Source organism: Sceloporus occidentalis, unplaced genomic scaffold (assembly GCF_023333645.1).
Source record: "Sceloporus occidentalis isolate IW3139 unplaced genomic scaffold, rSceOcc1.0.p SCAF_22, whole genome shotgun sequence".
NCBI lineage: Eukaryota > Metazoa > Chordata > Lepidosauria > Squamata > Phrynosomatidae > Sceloporus > Sceloporus occidentalis.
Window position 1 is genome coordinate 1795598 of NW_028317002.1, and position 22298 is coordinate 1817895.

Consider the following 22298-nt stretch of genomic DNA (forward strand, 5'->3'; position numbering starts at 1 on the left):
CATGGAGGCCGCCCAACATCTCAATTTACAGGACTTAAAGGATCTGCTGCTAAAGTCTTTGTGCAAGATACCACAGCCCACCTATAGAGGTCTAGTGGAGTCCATGCCTTGACAGGTCAAGGCTTTTTTTTCAGCAAAATGGGGTCCTACACAAAGTTAGGCAGGTAGTCATAATGTTATGGCTGATCTGTGTATATATATGTGTATTTTATAAACATTACATTTGCCCTAGACACAGACAACAAACCTTGGGTGTGTTTCAAGCTTGGTGAACAAATGAACCATGTGACCCCCTCTAATCCGTAGAATGAGCGATTTTATACATTTTCCTTTTTTTATTCTTTTGAGAGCTCACAACTATTACAACTATTACTTCTGGACCACTCCCTTTGTTGATGCTACCTTATATAAACTTAAAGCCTCAAGAATGATTAAAAAAAAAAGATGAAAATGTACAAATCACCTCCAGAGATTTGTCTATTAAAATCTCTGCATGCACAATTACAGACAGCATTTAGACTTGAATTAGGTTACACTACAAAAAGCTTAACTTCCCATGATGTAGATAGAATTTATATTGAGTTACTCAGCTGTCTGCATGGGGCTGCTTTTCCTGTAAAGGATTAAACACGATTGATAGAGAAGTATTAACCCTTTTGGTTCCCTAAGTAATGATTGTGTACTAAAAATACCTTCAAGTTAGAGATTAGCAACTACAGGGCTATACAGGGTATGTTTAAACAACCATAACAGAACACAATTATTGTTTAAATAGCTTTATAAATGTCTTCATCTATGTAAGTTTATCTCTCATAGACTTTTTCCAGGCACACACCTCTGTCTTTCATGCATTTTTCTGATAGGCAAGTGATTATGTCAAAGGGCAGGAATGCCCCCCTGACCAATGAGGAAGGGGGATATAACTCCTGCCTATGCAGGAACACTTTGTGTCCCTCTCATTCATTGGTCATATTTACAATTTTATTTCAGGCAGGTATATCAGCAGATATGGCACTCTCTTCCTTACTGTAATATATAATTAAATTCCTTTTTTTAAGACAAATGAACCCAATAAAATGCACAGATTAAACATAACCCAATATAAACTTGCTATGCTTAAGGAAATACACCACAATTAGTATTACCCAGCAAGATGGTTTCAAAAGCCATGTTTATCACATTGCCTTCTGTAAAGCCCTTCAGAATCTACTGGTCTTTGGCTCATAATGTAATACATTTATCGTTCCTAGTTATTTAGGACATGGCTTATGAGTTTTAGCCACAGAGGCACTTTGCAAACAATGAAAATTCAATAAATGATAATAAAGTACAATTTACATTCTACAGCATACTAAGAAAGTGAGACACATTTGCATTGTAAAAAAAGGACAAACATAAAAAGACTTTTAAAATTGCCACAGGCAACGTGATAAAAAAAATCCATCATTTAAAATAAAAAGATGGAAAAAGCATTATTTCAACAATAAACAACATCATTAGACTTGCAAAGAGATTTTTATAATCTACCTCTCCTGTTTAGAGTTAATTAAAGATCATAAAAAGAGTTGTAGATGCAAACACTTTTATTGTATTACAAAATGATCTGAAACAAAAGTAGATTCATTTAAATATAAACCAGTGTATTTTATTTCAAGTACTACAGTAATAGTTTGCCCTCTCTACGTACTTTTATGTCCAATCTCTTGAAAAACATGAAATCTTTTATGCATAAACACATTTTCTCAAATGTGCATTTTAATCTATACTGGATATTTAAAAAAGGATTTTTATGTAGAAGACAGGTGGGTGATGTGACCAGGTTATGACACATAAATTAAGCCTGACTTAATGGATACACAGTAGACATATGCAAATAGGCCAAAAAGTATTCAGACAAATTTGTTGGTTCATTTTTGGCCCATTGCAATGAACTTTATTCCCTACCCATTCGGTTCAAAAATTCTGGGGCGGATTGCCACTTCCGTCAACCCCTACGATGCTGCGTAGATAAGGTAGGCTAAATGGGGAAGGGACCAGGAGATTAATAGACGAACACGAAGATTCTTCGTGTTGTGTGTCTTCGTCTTCGTCTACATTTGCCGCCACCATGTTCATATGTTCGGTATTGGGGCTGAACAACGAAAACGCACCCTTCGTGTTTTCATGTTCGCCCGAATACGAATGCACAAGTCTAGTGTTCAGTAGTTTCATTGGTGCAATTTAAAAAAGCACGCTATATACTTACATTATGTAGGCACAAATAAGTTTTCTTCATTGAGTACATGGAAGTATACTCAAACTGCAGCTAAACACTGCCATCTAGTGGATCATATGTCAAAAAATTATACAACCAAAAAGAGTGTGGAATAAGAAGCTGCCCAAGTCAAACTTGACTGGTAATCCAGCAAATATATCAAAGGAAAAATTTCCAGAAGATCTCAAGAAGAATCATGCTTCACCTCCAGCATGGTTGCTTGCTTTTGTCACACTGAGTCTCGTTATTTCTTCAGTCAGGTGCAGGACTGAATTTCCTAAATATTATAGACATTTTTTTTTAAAATGATGCCTCAGAGTAAGGAAGGTTATAGAGGAGCAGCAGCAGCAATACGGCACTGTGCCTAGCAGATGATAGGCACGTGCAGCCCCTTGGACTGAATTTCCCCAATATTACAGATATTTTTTTAAAGCAGCAGCAGTAGGGCACTGGGCAGGAAGGCACTTTAGCGCAGGACTCAATCTTCCCAATATTACTGAAATTAAAAAAAAATAGAGCAGCACCTTGGTCATTTGGAATATTAAGTGCTGAGTAACCCCATTTGAGATGATTTACTTTCAAGAAAGCAATCTGCTCTACCATGTATGGAGGGAGCAATGTTTTTTATGGGTTTACTATGTTGCCTGTCACAGAGAAAAATCCTCTTGTTTTGGACACTGGTGGGTGGCCATGAAAGCAACTTCTGGGCCAGTAAGGAGAGGCCTGGCCATACTGCAGCTTTCTGGCCCCAATAACGTAGAGAGTCAGCACTAGGTAGTAAAGGGGGTTCTTTAGGATAAGCTTTCCTTGCTTAGCATGCCCTTTTTGTTCTGCATCTCACACACTCCACGGACAAACATTTCCCTCCACATTTTGACATTTTTAAGTTTTGCCATATTGCCATTAACCCCTGGGTCACAGTGGGTGGCCAGCATTTACTCTGGGGTGTCTATGATGGCTTGCATATTACCTGTCAGCTCCTCTATCAACTTTATGATCAGCTTCTCAACCTCCACGTGTACCCTGTCACTTGGAAAGACCTAATTTTGTTGCAGGAATTAATTCATGTTTTGTTTAAAAGGTAGATAAGTAAGAGGATGACCTGCCGTACAAAATGGCAACTGAACTGGAAAATACTGCAAATTATAGTGAGGTCCTAATTAGGAGAAGCAAAACTGTCATTGGGGTGGCAGAGTAATATAAAAGCATGTCTTGCTGATAAGAGGTATCTGCCACTAGCTTTTTTTCCTGTAGAGCTTAATGTCAGATAGAATGTAAAGAATCAAGGTTATAACAAAATATTAACAGTGTTATTTTTAAAATAATCAGATATTTCTTGCAATCTGGTATATGAAAAATCAGTCTAGTTGTTTGCCAATTAAATATTTCATTGTCTTCAGCATATTATTTTATATTTAGTATATGTTTTCTTTAGTATATTACTTTACATTTAGTATCTTTATTATACTTAGGATCTGTTTAACTCTTCCTGATAAGTATATGACATAAACATTAGGATATTTTAACACAAGGGGTTCTGCCAATAAAATAGATTTCAGTATGGTAGATTTCCTAGTAACCTTCATAGTTCTCTATTGTATGATGGATAAATAGTACCTTTTTTACATAGAAATGAAAAACAAGAATTGCAAAAAAAATTACAAGAAGAGTAGCTATTTACGCCAAATGCCTTTTTTGTGACTCCTGCATTTCTTGTGTGTATTTGTGGTACCTTCCATGTTTTGTTACCTAAGTGATTAAGAGTGACTATTACAATTGCATTTGATTACAATAAAATAGTGATCACTGAGCAAGCATTTGCACCAGGCTGAATGTTTTGATTAGCTGTTCCCTTTGCTAAGCATCAATGAATACTGAAATAAAACAGCTTTCAATTCTTATGCAATTAACACACTGCCCTGAATCAGGTTTATTTAAGGTATCTAGAACTTTCACTGAATATGGCAGGATTTGCCTCACAGGCCTAGTACAAAAGAGAAAAGATTGTTCCTTGTTCCCTTAAGTCAACCACATGTTCCTAAAGTAGCTAGTGATTGCCAGTACTATTCATCAACTTGCTTGGCTTTCATAGCATTTTGTGAACCTCATCAATAAGCTGTGTAAGGTATAATTACTCATTACAATGGATACAAATGTTCCAAATTTCATGAAATATATTAACGGAGCAGCCACATATTGCTTCTGTATTTTAATTTGTCTAACAGAAACTCTGTTAATGCGTCCTTTAAAAGACTTTGTAATGTGCTTGAATGACAATAGCACAAAAGTAATCCGTAAATTCTCAATGCCTTTAGAGCCGCAGTGGCAAACTCATCCAGGATTTCTTTATCCCATCAGCTAGAGCAGACTACTCTGAATAAATCAAAGTTCAGCCTTTTTCCAAAAAGGTTGTATAAAATACTTTGCTACTTATCCTTTACACCAAGCTAAGTGTAAGCCATGTTTTTTTCTGCCTTAAAATTCTTTGAGAGCAATATCAATATTGAGTTTACTAGGAGCTAATTTAGTGGAGCATGGTCACTTTTGACCGATCGTGAAGTCTAAAAGGTGACAGTAGCAGAAAAACATAATATTTCCACCAATAAATAGGAAACATAATAGTTACACTTTCTGTTTGCTGTTCCCAGCAGTGGCATATTCTGGCCAAGGTCTCACCCTGGAGTCAGGGGCGTAACTAGAAACCACAGGACCCCAGTGCAAAATTTGCCCTCAACTTCACACACAAACATACATATCTGCTCACAAACATATGCATGCTCACACATACTTATACATAGAGATTCATGCCCACATACCCTTACACAGTGCCCTCCACTAATATTGGCACACTTTATTGTTTAACCTTTTGATCTTTTCTTCAAAAAATACACAAAAGTACTCTGCTCTCATGCATATCTAACAGTTGCAAACACAGCACAGATTCATCCAAAAAATGCTAAATATATGTGTGGCACAATTATTGGCACCCTTATGAATTCTTATGAGAAACATATAATTGAAGGGTATTCCTAGTTTACATTTCAGTACACCTGGGTGACTAGGAACAGGAAATTGTTCAACATAACTTCCTGTTACACAGGGGTATAAATATTAGGTAACACACAGGACAATTCCCCTTAGTCATTCATCAGAATGGGTAACACCAAGGAATAAAGCTGGGAAATGGCTACAAGAAAATAGCAAAAGCATTAAAAATGCTAAACTCCACCATGGGTTACCGACCACAAAATCAAGGTCCTCCCATGACCATCCTAGTCCTCTGACTTGAACCTCATAAAAAACCTATGAGATGAACTGAAGAGGAGAGTCCACTAGCATCGACTTTGTAATTTGAAGGACCTGAAGAAATTCTGTAAGGAGGAATGTTCTCAGATCCCATGCCATGCATTCTCCAATTAATGCTCACATTCACTTATACATACACATTAATGCTTACTTACAGTTAGAATGTTTCTGCGGGAACAGGGCCCTCCTTTCCTCTTGTATCTGTATGTCAATTGCTTGTCATTTTGTACTTGTCGTTATCTGTACATTTTTGACCTTGTACAGCTCTGCGGAACCTGTCGGCGCTTTATAAATAAAGTATAATAATAATAATGAATACATAGACATTCATGCTCACATACACTTAAATCTAGACATTCATGGCCACTGTCAGCACCCGGGCCAACAGGTCGGGTAGGAGTCTAATAGCAGGGGATATCTGAAGCTCTGAGGCTCTGCCATATTGACAGACAGGTAAGTGCAGGCAAGAGATTACAGTCACACACCAGGCTGGTATACAAAAACAGATTATATGGATGAAAGCTGGCTGACCAGGAACAGGGCTAGTATATACAGTAGAATAAAGCACAAACAGGATACAGTTTATCGTAATACATGGACTGGAAAGTCTTGCCAGACAGGCATGGAACTAGGGACCCACTGGCAGGGCACACGGCAGGAAGCCCAGAGGCAGGGCACACGGCAGGAAGCCCACATGCAGGAACATGGCTTGAAAGCCCACAGGCAGGAACACGGCTTGAAGGGCCACAGGCAGGGCACACGGCTTGGAAGCCCACAGGCAGGGCACATGGCTTGGAAGCCCAAAGGCAGGACACATGGCTTGGAAGCCCACAGGCAGGACACATGGCTTGGAAGGTAGGTAAGTCTGGGACACGCCGGGGTCTGTTACACAAATCAGGATCGAGAACGTAGCCAAGGTCATACACATGAAATTAAAATAAGTAATTAGATCTTTGGCTGCAAGCAGACTAACAGGGACCTAAGCCAAACAATGTATAGGCCCAGACTGAAGGACAGAGCAGGTATATAAACGGCAGGGCTAAACTCAGGTAACGTATCTCAGCTGTCCCAAATTATTAGAAAGGGGTGCAGCTGAGAGGGAAGGGTGACCACTAGTGGTTAAGGTAGACATTATAATGTCCAGGCTGGTAGGGTGGAACCCTGACAGCCACATACATACAAACATACATACCACCTCCCACCCCTTATCTTTCCTGCAGATTTTCATAGACAGCTTCAGTTTTACAGCGGGGTCACATGATATAACATGACCCTTCTGCGTTCCGGTCTCCTGGTGTCAGCTCATAATTGTTTAGAAAGGGTTCTTCAGACCTCAACCGGGCCCTTTCTGAACAATTTTAAACCAGCATGAGGTGACAGGAACAAGTGGTCGCAGAGAGATGGTCCCCAATGCAGTTGTGACCCCTTTAGTTATGCAACTGCTTGGAGTGGAATAGGCAGCATCCCTGGGGAACTAAGGGCCAATCAGCAGGCCAGATAGGGAAATCAGAGCTGTCCCTTGAAAATGACCCATTTATACTACAGAGGTCTGTGCAGATTGCAACAGAAATTAAATTAAATAAAAGCTTTTTTGACAAGCAATAGAAATTAAATTAAATAAAATATTTTTTGATGACTTTGATGTTTAGTTAACCCACTATAAACAGCCTACTGTATTTCCCTCCTTTGCTGCTGCTTCAGTGGGCCTCTTTGAATTTCCAGGGAGGCTCAAATGACCCCATTTGATCAACTCCAGACACCCATGTAAATAAACTCTTGAAGTTAGGATTCTAAACTTTGGTTTTCTAATTGTCTTGCTATGATACATTTTATTTGGTCTATTTTTAATGTTGACTCCATTTTGGTACAAGATTGAAAATTACAGGTGACAGTCATCACGTTTCCTTCCATGATCACTGTGCCTAACTTTATTAGTGCTTAACCTTATTTAGGTTAGGAATAACAGTGACATATTCCATTGTTGCAAACACAAAAAAGTGGTAACAGATCCATGCTGCACCTTTCAGATCCCAGCTAGAGGTTACCTCATATGGTATAATTGACCATATCCCTACTATATATACTATATATATATACTGGGAAATATTCTCCAGCCAAGCGTATATAGGTAAGTAACCTATATTTATTAGGCACAGTTAAGTAAGAATTGCAATGTAAATCAATGATGTCTCATTTGAAAACACAATTTACCGGTTAAGTCCTGACTGTATAATACTGGCAGAGTTGTAGGATTTCTCTAGTAAACATGTAGGGAATCAACTAAGACTATGCATCACTACAAAAGACTGGAGCCGAACGTCCTTTAGGTGAAACAATGTGAGAGAGCCCCTTGTAGTACTTAATACATTGTCGGAACTGGTAGGTAATTTAATTTTATATATTCCCGAAAACCCTAAATTTATGGTGAGAGTTTTGCAAAGTAACTGTTTGGTTATTGACAGAAAAAAGTATATTATATACAATCTTATAACTGCTTTCTCGATTTGATTTTCCTGCCAAAGATTGTCATGATCAACCTTTAATAGGATATTTATAAATATAAAATATTGATGTGGTATGGTTTGTTAGTGATGAGAGATTCTTTTACATGCTTGTCAAAAATGCCATCTGCAATGTATTAATTAGTAGAATATGAAATCAGGATCTGGTGCGTAGGCATGCATAGTCATCTAAGTGGCAGCAAAATATGAATGAATAGGAACTTTCCCTCATTGTGTCTGCTCTTTGGAGGTAGAGCAAATTGTTTGAATTTTGAGTAAAACCTGTCTTCCCCTTATCTCTCTTTGATCATGTAACTGATTGCCACATCTTTTTTTTACAAATAACTTTTACTTTAGGACAACATGGGGTATACAGAGCATCATCAAAATACAGGCATATATCTGGTGATAAATGATAATTTCTGTATTCTGAGGATGGAAGCAATTCCCCGACATTACAGTATACAATATGAGGTAGGTGAAGGAGACCCATATTCGGACTGAGAAGCTCCGCCGTAGAGATCTTCCTTGCCTCTGAAAGCTTAATTGCTCAAGGGATTTACCCTTCATATTCCCCCAAGCTCTAGCCAAGATTTAGTGTAGGAGTAAAACAGAATTCAGTTTATTGAAGAAAGAACAAATATTTATACACCAAACATGATAGGATTAGGGGTATAATCCCATCAACTCCCAGACAGCCCAGCACCTCCATACAGTTCTATGGCCAGCAATGCCCAACTGACAGGGAGTCACTATTTCAGAGTGGAGCGACGTCAATCCTGGAGTACCAATGGATTGCTCAGGGTCCGAGGATGTTATGGTCCAAAAAGCGGTGTGATCCAACATTGGACCCTGAGCGACAGCGTCAGAAACTTCCCTGGGAATAATCCACGCAGTTGCCGGAACAGAGTTCCATAGCCGCGCCTGGGCAAAACCCAATCCTAAAGATTGGTAATAAAACCAGGGTTCCCAAATGAGCTCCCTCTCTGTAACCATCACTGAGTGATGTCCACTGTGAGCTTAATGTAACCTCAAAAGCTCCCCTACCTGGATGTTCTCACTTTTCTCCAGATATACACCTGTTCAGTTCCTCTATTCAGTTATTATCTTCAACTGTCCTCTGCCAAATGTCTACCTCTCATGCTTGTTTGCAAGCCTTCTCAAGGGCTGCCCTACCTTTCATTTGTTAATGGTTTTTTTTTAATCCATAACATTGTGCCTACTCAAAAATGAGTACCATTTCCCTTAGATACTTAGCTTATAAAAGGAGTGGAAGAATACAGGATGAACTCTATTCCATATTTTGTTCTCCTAAAAATGCATGTCCACACTATTATCCAATAACACCGGCTTTGTCTGGAACTAGGTACAACGTTCTTTTCTATGCAACATTGCCCACCCTTTTGCTCTGTTATTTTGTAGATATGCTGTTTATAAGGACATACTGCTACTTTACGGAAAATGATTGGATTAGAATAGGGTGTTATTTCCCGTTGTTGTGATAAGTATATAAATACAGCCATAATGCGACTCCTGTCTGCGTGTCTGATTTCTCTCAGGCCGCTCAATAAAGATATCTATATAATTTGGAACCCCAAGGTATAGAAGTACTCAGAAATTCTCCGACAAAAGCCTCTGTGGTATCTTTCGTTCCCTTATGCAAGGCTTTAATTGTGGTGTCACTGAAAAGGAAGATTATACACATATCGAGCCAATGTCCCTTAAAGACGTTAAGTGCAAGATGAAGTATATTCTGGGATGTAAGAACACTTAAGGAATCCTATGAAACCTGTATGTTCCAAACTGTATTCTGAAATCATGTGATCTCATCTGTTAATCGAAATGATACCAGAAACAATATCCAAGCATCTTATAAATAGCATTTATTGATAAGTGAATGGAATGGTATATAAACTTTGACAAATCTCTACCTGGTTCTAACAGAAAATGCACTCTTTTATTTATCAAAGATCCACTATTTGCAGTATATGGTATATATTAGACTTGGGCACCAGGGGGCTCTTCATGTTCGTCTTCGTATTCTGCGAATATTCGCCTGGTTATGTCTTCTCTTCGGGCGAATATTCGCGGACATTCTTCGTGTTCGGGTTTTCTTCGTTTTCCCCGGTTAAGGGGTTAAAACGGGGTTAAAGACGCTCTGGCGCCAGGTGTTTAAATGTCCGTATGAGCAACTCTATTGGTCGTCAGCAGGGGGCTCGAGCCCCCTGCTGGCGTCCAATAGGGTCGCTCGTTCAGACTGTTAAACTCCTGGTGCCGTAATTGTCCGGCAGATCCCGCTGCTCTCCCTGTTCTATCATTTATTAACTGATAGAACAGGGAGACCAGTGGGATCTGCCGGGTAAGTTGGAGCATTGGGATTTTAAAAGTCTGTACGAGCGACTCTGTTGGTCGCTCGTACAGACTTTTAGGGTCCTGGTGCTGTAACTTACCCGGCACATCCCACTAGTCTCCCTGTTCTATCAGTTAAATGTCCGTACGAGCGACCAATAAAGTCGTTCGTACGGACATTTAACTGATAGAACAGGGAGACCAGTGGGATGTGCCGGGTAAGTTGCAGCATTGGGATTTTAAAAGTCTGCACGAGCCACTCTGTTGGTCGCTCGTGCAGACTTTTAAAACCCCAATGCTTCAACTTACCCGGCACATCCCACTGGTCTCCCTCCCTGTTCAATTAATTAAATGTCCGTACGAGCGAACAATAAAGTCGCTCGTATGGACATGTAACTAATGGAACAGGGAGGGAGACCAGTGGCATCGGCAGGGTAAGTTGCAGCATTGAGGTTTTAAAACCCCAATGCTGCAACTTGCCCTGCAGATGCCACTGGTCTTTAACTAATTGAACAGGGAGGGAGACCAGTGGCATCTGCAGGGTAAGTTGCAGCATTGGGGTTTTAAAACCCCAATGCTGCAACTTACCCGGCACATCCCACTGGTCTCCCTCCCTGTTTAATTAATTAAATGTCCGTACGAGCGAACAATAAAGTCGCTCGTACGGACATTTAACTAATTGAACAGGGAGGGAGACCAGTGGCATCGGCAGGGTAAGTTGCAGCATTGGGGTTTTAAAACCCCAATGCTGCAACTTACCCTGCCGATGCCACTGGTCTCCCTCCCTGTTCAATTAGTTAGTCTGTGCCGGGTTAAATGTCCGTACGAGCGACCAATAAAGTCGCTCGTACGGACATTTAACTAATTGAACAGGGAGGGAGACCAGTGGCATCGGCAGGGTAAGTTGCAGCATTGGGGTTTTAAAACCCAAATGCTGCAACTTACCCGGCACATCCCACTGGTCTCCCTCCTTGTTCAATTAATTAAATGTCCGTACGAGCGAACAATAAAGTCGCTCGTACGGACATTGAACTAATTGAACAGGGAGGGAGACCAGTGGCATCGGCAGGGTAAGTTGCAGCATTGAGGTTTTAAAACCCCAATGCTGCAACTTGCCCTGCAGATGCCACTGGTCTTTAACTAATTGAACAGGGAGGGAGATCAGTGGCATCTGCAGGGTAAGTTGCAGCATTGGGGTTTTAAAACCTCAATGCTGCAACTTACCCGGCACATCTCACTGGTCTCCCTCCTTGTTCAATTAGTTAGGGGTTAACTTTATTTTTTAAAGGGTTAAGGGGCCGTGCAAGTGAGCCTATTGGTCGCTTGCACGGCCCTTTAACCTATGGATTTCCGCTCCCGTTAACCCCTTCGATGCTGTGTTAGATAACGCAGCATCAAAGGGGTTAACGGGAGCGGAAATCCATAGGTTCGCTGGCAGGGGTTACAAAGACCGTGCGAGTGAGCCTATTGGTCACCTGCAGGGTCCAATTGGTTGATGCCAGAGGAGGTCCCTGTAGGTGACCAATAAGCTCATTCGCACTGCCCTGTAACCCGTGACGGCGAACCTGCGGATTTCCACTTCCGGGAACTGCCACGAAGCCGCGAAGACAAGGTAAATTAGAAGAGGCGGGGAGAATGGTAGACGAAGACAATCACGAAGATCTTCGTGGTGTGTGTCTTCGTCTTCGCCTACGTTTTACCGCCGCCGTCTTCTCTTCGGCGTGTCTTCGGAACGAACACGAAAACGCACTCTTCGTGTTCGTTTCCATGTTCACCCGAAGACGAATGCACAAGTCTAGTATATATTTCATGAAGCCAGTAGGTAGAAAAGGTTATTTTTTAAAACAAGCTATTAGACTGATAACTGTGAAATGCCTGTATGACTCTAGATGCTTCATCCTATATCCATTATACTTGGCTATAATGCCTTGATCTAAGTATATTAGGTGCTTACATTTCATCCTTAGAGGGGCTATGCTGTTTTTCACGGTTATACCATAAAGTGCCAACAGACTGTAAAGGCCCCTGGGAATTGGCGTAGCTGAATGGACAGGGAGCATGTATGAGTGTGGGTGAGTGCTATGTCATTGGTGTATGTAAATTTGGGGGGTGGATAAAAGGTGACCCTTCTGTGACCCTGGTCATTGCCACTAAACGCCCACCCTCCCCTTTTTTAATTGTTGTTTGTTTTTTTGGTCTTTAACGTTTTGTTTTTTCTTTCCTTGTCACAGCAGTGTCCTTGGCGGTAAAAAAGTGGTTGTAAGTTACGGTTATTGTGCTGGTGAAGGAAGGGAAATTGGGCTCAATCCTCCCCTGACCTCTGATATGGTCAATGACCTTGGACGTGCCCACCGAGCTTAAGGTCGGATGGTGGTTAACATTATTGTGGGCAGCGGAATGAGCTGTCAGTATTGTTGGACGAGGGGGAGGCCAGTTCCATTGTATTCTTTGGTTGTAACCGATGTTAAAAACCCCTTCAATCCCAGGGGTTTTTGGTACCTCAAAGCCCAGAGCAATTTTGCCATTTTTGCGGTATGTCGGTTTAGCGATAATTCTCCTTTCCTGTGAATAGTGTACCCATGTAAACTATATATTGTTTTTTCAAGGAGAGATAGAGCTTTCGTTTGATACCATAGTTGGATGATTAGCTGAAAATTTAGAATGAGAAATTTAGTAAAAACTAGCGAAGATAAAATAAACAAATTTTTTTTTACATTTTCCCTCTGAATCCTCACAAAATTAGGTAAAGTGATGGAAAATTCCCTTCCAAGTTTATCAATTCAGGTGTCCTGATTTCAGAAATACCTAATTTATATAGATTTTCCAGACTTTCCCAGCACCAGGGAGCATACTATAAGGTGTACAATTTTGTATAATTTTTATGCCTATGGCTTAATGGGTTTGGGGGTTGTGAACAGGGGCAGGAGGGTTATACTGGCTAGATGTTATGCTAGGGCAATGGGAAGTAAGGTTTTTTAATACATTTTTTTATTATCTTTTCTTATATATTTTTTTAAAATTATTTTATTTTTTTTGTATTTTTTATATTTTTTTTTTACACAGAAATGGTTAGAGGTCCTCCTAGGGACCTCCTGAACATGCCAGTGATGTCACAATGACATCACAGCTCACGTTATAATTTTTTTTAGTATTATTTGTATTATTATTTTAATGATTTATTTAATATTATTTTTTTTATTTATTTTTTTTTTTTTTTGTGTGTTAAAGGGTGTTTATTGAAGTCAGCACATAAATGTACAATTAAGTAGACCACCATTTTCACAAAGTGTAACATAAACAGAAAACAAAAAGAAAAGAAAAAAAAAGCTCACCCCAGAGCTTAAAACAGATCAATATGTGGGGATTCAGGCGACAATGTCATACACTAGGCTAACCGTGAAATGTCCCTGTGCATGTTAATAGGAATCAAAAACAGAAACAAAGGAGAAGAACGCAGTTAGAAAATGCGCAACCTATTCTGCATACATTCAAAATATACATATCAATATATGTAATGTCCTGGGTGAGGTGCAGCAGGTTGCCCTGCAACAAAATATACAGATACCAGGAGCAGAGAGAAACGCGGTTAGAGACATAGCAAGTATGTAAAGTTGTGGAATGGTAGTGTAGAAAGTCTCCATACAAAATATCAGTTCGTGTAGGTGCATAAAACATCAAAACAATAATAAAACAAAACAAGAAAAAAAACAAAAAAAAAACAAATATGAAGCGCTACATATGTGTCAGGGAGAAAGTGTCATCTCCACCCCCGGCGCCTCCCGTCATCGACCCAAGTGGTGACTCCAGGGCATAGATGAAATAGCAAACACAGAAATATCGTGGAGTACCATGGAATAACGAACCTAGTCAAGCCCCAGTAACGACTCATTCAAGAATGGCAAAGCAGTGAGGCGCCAGAGTGACCACATTTTCATGTGAGTTGTTAAGCGGTTACAGCGTTCGTAAGACATGGCTTCCATAGTTTCCACGAAGAGCAAATCTTCTTTAAGTTGTGATATAGATGGGGAGCTAGCGGATTTCCAATGACGTGCTATAAGCCGTTTTGCCGAGGCAAGAATGTGTAAGACCAGAGGTTTAGAGCAGGGGGTAGCACTCTTAGGTAGCATGTCTAGTAAACCTATCTGGATGGATGGGAGTAATCCGGGGACTATAAATGAGTTGAGAAGAGCAAAAACCATCCTCCAAACCGCTGAAGAACAGGACAATGCCACCATATGTGACTCATCGTCCCAGGGGCTTTCAAACATCTCCAGCATACATTGGGGCAGGTTGGGAAAATAGCGGCCAGCTTCGCCGGGACCATGTACCACCTAAATAGTATTTTCCTATTTGCCTCAAAATGATTGGAGCAACGAGAAATACCAATAAAGTTAGATATCGCGACTGACCACAAATGGCTTGAAAATTCTGTACCTAGCTCCCTCTCCCATGCCCTCATATACGGTAACTTATCTGGACAAGAAAGGGTAATCAAGGATTCATAACAAATTGAAATAGCGTGCCTGGGAGATCTCGCAGATCGCAGAAAGGTAAGGAGCCTACGATCTCCCCCCAGATCTGGATTGGAAAAAACTTTATGTAAAATGCTAGAGATTCTGAAATAAGTATATTCGTCTGAAAGAGGAAGACCATAGCGAGTTTGGAGTTCTGGAAATGTGTATAATCTAGTTTTTGCCATGAGGTGCTTGACCGTATAGATACCCCTGCGAATCCAAGACTGAAGTGGGAGATTTCTAGAAAAATGAGCCAATATCGATAAAGGGGCACTAGGAAGGGCAGATGGGAAAGGTAACAATCTAGACATAATATCCCTCCACAGTCGTAGGGACCATTTAGTGCTAGGGAGAGCCAACGGCAACTTAGGGATCATGGAAGGAGGAAACCACAGCAGTTCAGTGAGATGGTAAGGTACCAAGAAGGCAGACTCCAGTTCCATCCAACGGGGCCGTTCAGACGCCTTAAAAGCCGTCAAAAGTTGGGCAACCATCGTTGCTTTGTAGTATGAGTAAAGGTCCGGAAGGCCCAACCCCCCTTTATGCTTCGGGAATCTTAAGGTTGTCATGGCCAATCGTGGCCTTTTGCCCATCCAAATAAACGAAGTGAGTGTAGCTTGGTAGTGTCGTAATGTAGCAGCGGGAACAGGGATCGGTAATGCACGGAAAAGATACATTAATCTTGGGAGGGTAGCCATTTTCGCAGCCGCTATACGGCCCAACCAGGAGATCTCGAATTTAGTCCAGGTTTGGATATCTCTCCTAATCGACGGCCATAAAGCGGTAAAATTAGTATGGAACAGTGAGGAAAAGCGTTTAGTAAGTTTAATACCCAAGTAGGTCAGGTTGTCAGTCCTCCAATCAAATTGATATAGCTGTCGCAGGGATAGAAGGGCATTGGGAGACATATTGAGAGGGAGTGCCTGTGTCTTGCTAGCATTATTCTTATAGTAGGAGAGTTTGCCGTATTCTTGCAGGAGTTGCAAGAGAGGGGGGAGCGATTGTAAAGGCTGAGAAAGAACTAAAAGAATGTCGTCCGCGAATAAACTAATTTTATAAGTGTGATCTTTAAAAGCAAAGCCATGAATAAGATTGTGGTTCCGAATCATAATTGCTAGGGGCTCGAGCGCTAATACAAAAATGAGAGGGGATAGGGGGCAACCCTGACGGGTGCCGTTAGTGATAGAAAAGCTGTCGGAGTAGAATCCAGAGTAGAAAACCTTCGCCGATGGGGAATCATACAAGGCACGGATAGCAGTGATAAAGACATCAGGGATGCGAAATGCTTTAAGAGTAGCTATCATATAGGCCCAGTGTAGGCGATCAAACGCCTTCTCGGCGTCAAGGGAGAGAAATAACAAGTCGGTTCGTGAAGATTCGGAAGTGGCTACAATGTCAACAAGAAGTCTGGTATTATCTGTGGCCTGTCGTCCGGGGATAAATCCCACTTGATCCTTATGGATAAGAATGGGTAGATAGGTGTTGAGACGGTTAGCCAACACCTTCGCATAAAGTTTGACGTCTGTGTTCAGTAAGGAGATAGGGCGAAAATTAGAACAGTTGTCTGTAGGCTTGCCTGGCTTAGGGATCGTTATTATGAGGGCTTCCAGCATTTCCTGGGGAGTTGTACCAGTCCGAAAAAAAAAATTAAAAAGGTCAGTCAACTGAGGGAGAAGGACTTCGGCAAAGGTAGAGTAGTAGGAGTTAGGGAGACCGTCGGGACCTGGGGATTTATGAGGCTTAAGGCTGCGAATAGCCAATTTAATTTCAAGAGCAGTGATGGGGTCTGAAAGAGCCGACTGCGAGCCCGATGGAAGCTGCGGTAGCGGAACAAAGGCTAGAAAGCTGTCTATAGAGGACTGGGAGGGTTGAAAGACATTTGTATCGTCTTTTAAATTATATAGGCCAGCGTAGTAGCGGGCGAAGGCGTTGGCTATGTGTTTGGGATTCCTAAGGGGTATTCCATCCGGAGAGGAAAGAAAGGGAATTCTAGAAGCAGCCTGTCGTTTTTTAAGCTTACGGGCTAACAGCCTGTCGGCTTTATTGTCTTTTGAGTAAAACAGTTGTTTGGTGTTCCGTAGAGCGGTGGCCGAGTGGGTAAGTAAAAGCTGGTGATATTGCGCCTGGACAGCCGCTAATTGGCGCGCTAAAGCTCGTGACGGTTGTAGTTTGTTAAGGGTATTTAAGGAACACAATCGGTTTTTAAGTTCTGTAATTTTACCAGTATATAGTTTCTTAAGTCGGGCGCCCTGTTGGATAAAGAGGCCCCTTATAAAGGCTTTGTGTGCTAGCCATATTGTAGGAATTGGGACGTCCGGAGTCGTGTTTGTCAAGAAAAAGTTGTGAAGTTCAGTCTGAAGCGTGTGTAATATAGCAGGTTTCAGGAGTAGGGATTCATTTAGTCTCCATCGTCTATCGCTAGGTAATGGCGTGGAGATGGGTATACGGAGCAGGATTGGGGCGTGGTCAGACCACGTGATGTCGCCTATGTGAGAGGAGAGAACATGTTGTAAAGTGGTTTTGTCTGTGAGAAAGAAATCTATGCGAGTGTAGGTATTATGTGGAGCCGAGTGGAATGTATAGTCACGTTCGGTAGGGTGTTGACACCTCCACACGTCGTGAAGATCATATTCAGTTAAGAGGAGTTGCAATTTAGAGAGGCGCATGGATACGCATTGTGGAGGGGTCGAAAAAGATGAAGTGGAGGTAGAGTCCAGAGTCCTGTTGATGACAGAGTTAAAGTCACCACAGATAACCAACCGGCCTTCGCGCAATTGCTCACATTTCTCTAGGCTTCGTCTAAGGAATGGCAGTTGGGCGGAATTTGGGGCGTACAGGTTAGCTATCGTGATAAGAGTACCATCAAGGGATCCAGTGAGTATTAACAGTCGACCACTAGGGTCTGAATATTTGTGCTTTAAATCAAAGGAGCAGTCTTTACTAAAAAGTATAGAGACTCCCCTAGTCTTGTTATCTGACATAGCTGAGTAATGGGTGGGAAAGGCAGTGGAAAACAATTTAGGGGCCCTTGTTGCCATGAAGTGGGTTTCTTGGAAGCACACTATAGTGGCACCAAATGTCACTGCCTCTTGTAACGCTAATTTACGTTTATATGGGGAATTCAATCCCTTGACGTTAAGAGACAAGATAGTGATAGACATGGCGTGAGTAGATAAAAGTATAGGAGCCGCTAAAAACGATAGGGAAATAAAATAAATGAAAGGAGAAAGTGAACGAGGGTCCTACCCCACAGGAATACGTGACGTCACTGGAATCTGCCTTCTCGCCCGTCCTGTAGCTGTACGGTCCAGAGCGCCACCGGTCCAGGAGGAAAGCCTGCCACACCAATTCCAGCAGTAAGAAATTCTGGGCCCTCAATTGCAACAGACCAACCCCCACCGTCCAAGAGAGAGGAGCATATGGTAAGGGTTGGGTGGAGGTCGACACAGCACTATCAGTAGAAAGGTACCACCGGGGGCGAGAAAACACAAAATATGAGCAGTAGCACTTCAAAGAGAACCAAAATAAACAGAAAGAACGAAGGTTTAGGAAACCTTTACGTGTCGGCGGTCCCACGTCTAAGAGACTGGGAACACCAAACATAACCTACAGAGTAGGCGGGGGGTGTAGAGGATGTCAAAGATCACCAGATATCAGTAACATGTAACCATAGAACTAGAAATGTGTAACGGATTGAGACGGTTACAGGCAATAAATGAATAAACACTAGGCGAGAAAAAATAAAAAAAAATAAAAAAAAAATAAAAAATTAAATATATATATATATACATATACATATATACACACATACATATATATATACATATACACATAGATACATACATACATATACAGTATAGTCGGGGGACCGAAACAGAATAGTCATGAGAAAGTTTGTGTTCCAAATTCCTTGTGGAAAAATCGGAGAGGCAAAGCGTCGACGGCCCCGTCAGGAATAATGGAGAAATGTATATAATGATGTAGAATATGGCTGCAGACGGCCGTCAGGCTCGCCGTAGAAGAGCGGATCCCCAGTAGGATTGATTGTGTACAAAAAAAAATAAAAAAAGTGTATTCAAACTGACAGTTCAAGGAATGTCTCGCAATGTGAGTGTAGACAATGACATCTCTGAAAGGCGACTAGAGAAACATAGGTAATTCATGCTTTAGACCACTCTTTAGGTAGACGGACAGCAGGTGCCCGAGTAGAGGTGGAAGGTAAAGGCGATAGATTCCAATCCGCCAGCAGCCGCTGACCGTGCTCAGGAGTGTGAATCACCTGCAAGACGCCGTTGCGATGAATGAGCAGTTTAGTGGGGAAACCCCATCTGTAGTTGATATTATGTTGTCTCAGGATTGAGGTAACTGATTGAAATTACCGTCTCTGGCTGAGGGTTAAGGCAGACAGGTCAGCAAAAATGGATAGGTCCTTGAAAGTCTCAGGGACAGTAGCAGAGACACGGGCGGCCAACATAATCTTTTCCTTGGTCCGAAAAAAGTGGACACGTGTGATGACATCCCTGGATGTAGATGGAGAGAGATGTTTGGGTTTGGGCAGGCGATGAAACCCGATCTAAGGTGACATCTAGATCAGATAACTCAGGAACCAGGGCCTTGAAATAGCCTGTTAAGAAATCTGGAAGCTGCTGGAGTGTCACAGATTCAGCAATACCCCGTACTCTAATGTTGTTACGCCTGCTTCTATCTTCCAGACCAGCAAGTTTAAGTTTAAGAGCATCATGGTCTTCTTCTAAGGCATTAAAACGGTCCACCAGATCGTTATGTGCACTGCTAAAGTCCTCCATTTTATTTTCCAGGTGAGAAGTCCTCTCACCTAAATTTTATATGTCAGTTTTGATTTCCTTAGCCAGCTCTTTCAGGTCAAGTTGTAAGGAATTACGTAAATCTTGCAGCATAGATTTAATAAATTTTTCTGAGATTTGGAGACTTACTTCAGGATCCTCAGTATGGGTATCAGAAGCTGGTGATGCTTCGTCAGAGCTAGGCAGTTCCCGTGCCTTCTCCGCCATCTTGCGTCGTGGTGTGAAGAAGCCGCCCTGTTTTTCTTGCCGGTCCTGCTTCCTCGCGGCCCTGGAAGTCATATTTTGGACCCAGACACGTATCCCCGAGCAGGTAAGTACGTCCGTTACTGGAAACGAGCGTCTGACAACGAAAGAAGCCGCTTAGTGATCATGCAGACGACAGAGCTCTACAAACGTGCGGCCGTCTTCAAGCTCCGTCAAACCACGCCCCCTTAATATTATTTTTTTAAATGAATTAACCTTTTTTTTTCTTCAGCTTTTCTCTTTCAGGACGGGAGGGGGGGTGAGAGACATGGTTTCTCACTCCCCTCCCAGCGATCCCCCTGCACCGATCACACTGTGATCTCTATGCAGGTCCTCACAGACCTGCATAGAGATTGCATCGTCTCTGTGCCTCATCGGAGGGCAGGATATCCCCCGCAGGGTCAGTAGTGACGCAACCCGGAAGGGAATGCCCGATTACAATGTAACAGCTTACCGGCTTTCATGCCGGAAGCTGTTACAGGAGATCGGACAGCAGAAAGCCGGCAATGCCGGCTTCTGCTGTCAGTGGGGAGTCCAGGCTGTCAAACGACAGCCTGATCTCCCGTGCAGCGGCAGGGATGTGTCCCTGACGCTGCACGAAGGGCTGAACGTACCAGGACGTCCATAGGGGTTTCTTAATAGGTGTTTTTTGGACGTCCCTGTACGTCTATAGGGGATTGAAGGGGTTAAAGGGAGCCGGCAAGGATGATGCTAATTTTTGAGAGTTTTGTATTATTTGGATATGATTTGTTTATATTGGATGTTGTGAGCTGGGATCATGTAACCACACAGTCTTAAGGTTTGAAATACCACATAAGGCTGAATTCTTTTTTAGAAATTATAGTCCTTTTATTAAAAGGTCTGTAAACAAACATAAATAAAACAAACAAAAAGAAAAGCCTTGCTCTTTGAGCACTTACTGACAAACAGCAACTAACTATCGTTGGACGGCTTACCCAACAAAAACATTTAGCACAGACCTTTTTCGTTTAGGAACCGTTCAGCAGATTTGTTAGGAGAAAATGCAGTCTCACTCACTGCTTGTGTGTTTCTCACCTGAATAACTCACAGGGCTCCTTTTTGTAGCAGCCCCCCTGCTGCTCTTTGGTAACAGGTGAGTAATTATCTGGGATAACCAGAACTCCTGGACTGGCTTCATCACCTGCTGCAAGTAAACTGTGGAGTGGAGCACTGGCCCTCCCTTCTCTCCAAATGCTCTACCCCAGGGACCCAAACGTAACTACAGTATTACCATTATTTTGTCGGTAATAAAACATTCTCCCTGGGGTTATCAAATACATTGCACTGCAGTATTTTGTGAGAAATATATGCGTTATCAACCACCATGCCCTGTTCCCTGTCACAATGTATATTTGTTATTTATTGTTTATCTAATGTATGGTTGTTTATAAAGGTTGTAAATAAAGGTTATGCTAACACAGTACATATCTATGTTATGTTAATAAAAGCTGTGGCCTATTTAATCCATAATGTTGTGGTGTGTCCTTTATTTGGTAGGTTTCCGGTTTTAGGGAGAAAAGGGGTAATGGTTTGTTTCTGAGGTTAGTACAGTCCCCATTACCTTCATACATGTCATAGCCGGAAAACCTTCAACAAAGTGATTATTAACTAAAAAAATAAATTCACTTTCTTTTTGCCAGCACAGCCTGTTTTCTCAGTGTGATATTACATAACTGTAAGGTGGAACACTAGGCTCTGTAGGAGGTGACTAATGATTTCTTAATTGTAAAAGCCTCAGGAACCCAAGAAATCTGTCTTTTAAATCAAAATGCTTAGTGTTAACATACAGAATGAAACTGTCGTTTTTTTAAAAGTGAAACCTTATTATAGGTAGGAGAAATAAGTGAACAGTTATGACCTTTTTTAATTTTGTATTACAGCTGGGGAAGTTCAAAAAATGTTCCCACGGCTGTTTTTAGAGCATTGGTGATCATGAAAACAAATGGAAACTACTAGTTTTTGCCTGCTGACATCACATTGTGACATAACAAATGGTCACTTAATAAAAATCTCAATTGCAAATGCAAACAACTCGGGCACAATCAATGCAGTCTGTTCAAAATATGGGAGACAGAACATTTGTTACACATGAGTGAATATGGTGTCCTCTGAAAAGTGGTCTTATCAACATAGTAACCAATGAAAGCGTTCAAAAGGTGCCTGAATAAAAGTGAAATATAAGATTATATAAAATGTGTGTTAAAGCCCTGATCTCTTCTTTTGTTTAAAAGTGACAGGCCAGATTATATACTTTGAGACATGAAATATTGAGGGAACTGTTTATTTT